We start from the raw sequence: 3,149 nt of genomic DNA on the forward strand, positions 1-3,149 counted from the left end.
CGGTGCTTTACAGGCCGTCGCTACACTTGTTGTTCATAGTAAGAAAAGTGCATTGCAAGTATTGCTGTGGCTTGTTTTAGATACGATTAGGCCATAGATCTGATGTCTAAGCAATGAATTATGTGATACGCACTTTCCAGAGTGCTGACTGCAAAGAGTAAATTCTACAATAAAATATGGTGAATAGCGCCATAAAATTGATGGACTACCATGTAAGTGGCAAATATCCTTTGTTTTCCATACGAAGATGGATGCCTGTACGAACAGCGTTTCCTGGTTCATCTTAGGAAACAATCTCAGGGATTTTCCCACAAAATAAATTCAGCAGCTTTGTCCTGATTTAGTGCAGCACCAGAGACAGGTGAGTGCTGTACTTCATCTGTCGCCAGCACTCACATTGAAGTGAAAGGAAATGCTGACCACCAGTCTTGCCCACATTCAGCCTGGCTGCCCTCATGTTAAATGTGTAGTGGACACAAACAGGTTGTCCCACAAAGTCAACTCAAACCTTTAAATTGAAGGATATCAGACTGCCATAGATCTGTAAATATCACCTATCCTTTAAGGGTGTATAATACTGATCAGTGGGGTTCCAACTCTTAGGACCCCAACCTTTTCCCGGCAGGTTACTTAGCCCATTAAAATATTTTTTTCCCCTATGGCTTAGGGGAATGATTCTAATCAAAAACTGCATTTTACAATCAAGCAAAGTAAAAGAAATGTCGTCATCTGCACACTGTAGAGAGAAAATACTACAGAAAATGCACTATGGAGTCTAGTGTTAGCTGTCTGTTGTGAGGATCCAAACAATGAACAGACAGACCGCTGAAATACTGGTTACATATGGAGCCATAGTCCAATGGGGTTGTTTGGGTGTATGTTTTTAAACTGAAAGCAGCAGATGAAAGAGCTGTGTGTGCAGGAATTTTTTTTCATCTGCCAATTGCAGGTGGACATTGTGATGGAGTCTCTGATGCGAAAGTGGAAAACTGTTTTTTTTTTTCTTGCCCCCATATTAATTTCACACAAAAATCAGCAAGCATTGTAAGTCCTGTGTGTCCTTACCTTTTGGTGCAATTTTAGCTTGCATTTTATGCTTCACTTCGGTATCATGTTTCCCAGCACTGGGTATTGCTAGCTACGATTTAGACATCTGATCTTTTGGGGGTCCCAGTCGTTACAACCCTCCCATCCTCATCCTGCATAAATGACCTATTATCATAATGATAGGTCATCAAAAGTTTATTTAATAAAAGTGCATTTGAATAGAAGAACCTTTAATATATCTTAAAGGGGTTTTCCAGGCAAATTATTTTTCTTTCTTTAAATGTCAGTGCTTCTAATGGGTTAATAAATCCACCCATATACGTCTCAGCGTGTTTTGAGTGAATTCTGGGTGTCTCTGGGAGCTGCGAGTATCTCTCCTGCTTTTATTTACATGCCTTACTCCTTTCTCTCCCCTCCCAGTCGCTCTGACTATCCCGCCCTTCCCTACCTACAAAGCCCAACCCATATTATATACTTGCCCTCCACGCTTCTTCAGGCGAGACGGATTCTCCTGTACTGTTCCCATACTCCTCCTTCTCACCAGTGATGATCCACCTCTACTGTACATGTGTGGAAGCTCAGTAGAGGTGAATTACTGGCAGCGCGGCGCACAGCCTCAAGGAGGAGCTGTCTCATGGGAAGAAGCCTGGATGGCAAGTATAAAGAGGTGGATGGGGATTTGTAATGACGATCAATTTCCAGAACTGATGATCACCAGATAATCAAAAAAATGTCCCCGGGCTGGTCATGTGATTGACCCAGGGACTATCCAATTTTGATAACTGATGTTATTTAGAAAGTAGGAGGGGGGAGGGTGTTTAGGGTAGTGTAGGGATTTCAGGTTATCCCAGACAACCACTTTAAAGAGATTGGTTTCCTTCTCCACTTAGTAAGCTGTCCTCCTGCTCCTTAACTTCAATCTGACTTGCTTGTTTCCATTACATTTATCTCTGTATTCGGCCTCAGGCATAGACCTCTATGGAGTGAGATTCTCTTGCAGCCTAGTTAATTGATTTATTGTCTAATTCTGTGCACCAGGATCCTCTTCTCTACAAACAGAGGGTTAAAAGTATATAGAAAGGAACTTTGCCTGAAAAATGGAGGAATCATATTTCTTTATAAATAATAGTTATATATCTACGTACATAATATAAAGTTACTTATTTTCACTTGTACTATCCATTTATGCAAACGTGTTTGTTTATTACCAGTAGGTATGCATTTAAGTCCAGGAAAAAACCCTTAATGCCAGGGCCTCAGCAAAAACCACAGCACTTTACAGTAAAACAGCCATGTTTTTGTAAATTGCAGCATGTCAATTACACCTCCAGAAACATTGTTTTTCTGTATAGTTAATTGAAAAAACTCTGCAAACTTTAGTAAAAAAAAAAAAAAAAAAAAAGGCACTGCGGGAAAAACCACAATGTGCAACCTTATCAGGCATTGTACGGAGGTCATACAGGCACGTGGAGGCCACACACACTACTGAGCCTCATTTTGACATGTTTTAAAGGACATTACATCAAAGTTGGATCAGCCTGTAGTGTGTTTTTCCACTTAAATTTTTGGGGGGTGACTCCAAATCCAGGCCTCCATTGCTTAATAAACTTGATTTCCATTGATGCTTTTTGCATGATTTTGATGTCACATTGAACTATGTACAGAACAAAGTATTCAATAAGGGTGCCTTCACACGGAGTTACGCTCTGTGAATTCTGTCCATTTTACATGTGTAAAATGTAGTTAGCCATTAAGTTCAATGGCTTTTTTTTTTTTTTTTTTTTAACGCGCGTCTTTTTGCGCGCACAAAAAGACGTGTGTTAAAAAAAATCCATTTAACTCAAGGGCTAACTACATTTTACACATGTATAGGATGTGTTATTTGAGTGTTCCTTTTTTTTGAGCAGTGTAGTTCAATCCACAGCGTGTTTAGCACAACTGATGAATACTCTCCAAACTTTAGACCATGGTTAGTGCAGTCTGGATTTTTCTGATCGAGATAAAAGCTTCCTTGGACCAGCCTTAATTCAGCGATAGGATAAATGTAATGGACAATGAACCAAATATAAACAAGATGTACATTTAATATTTTATTTACGGTT

The sequence above is a fragment of the Leptodactylus fuscus genome, chromosome 1 (genome assembly GCF_031893055.1).
Source record: "Leptodactylus fuscus isolate aLepFus1 chromosome 1, aLepFus1.hap2, whole genome shotgun sequence".
NCBI classification, from domain to species: Eukaryota; Metazoa; Chordata; class Amphibia; order Anura; family Leptodactylidae; genus Leptodactylus; species Leptodactylus fuscus.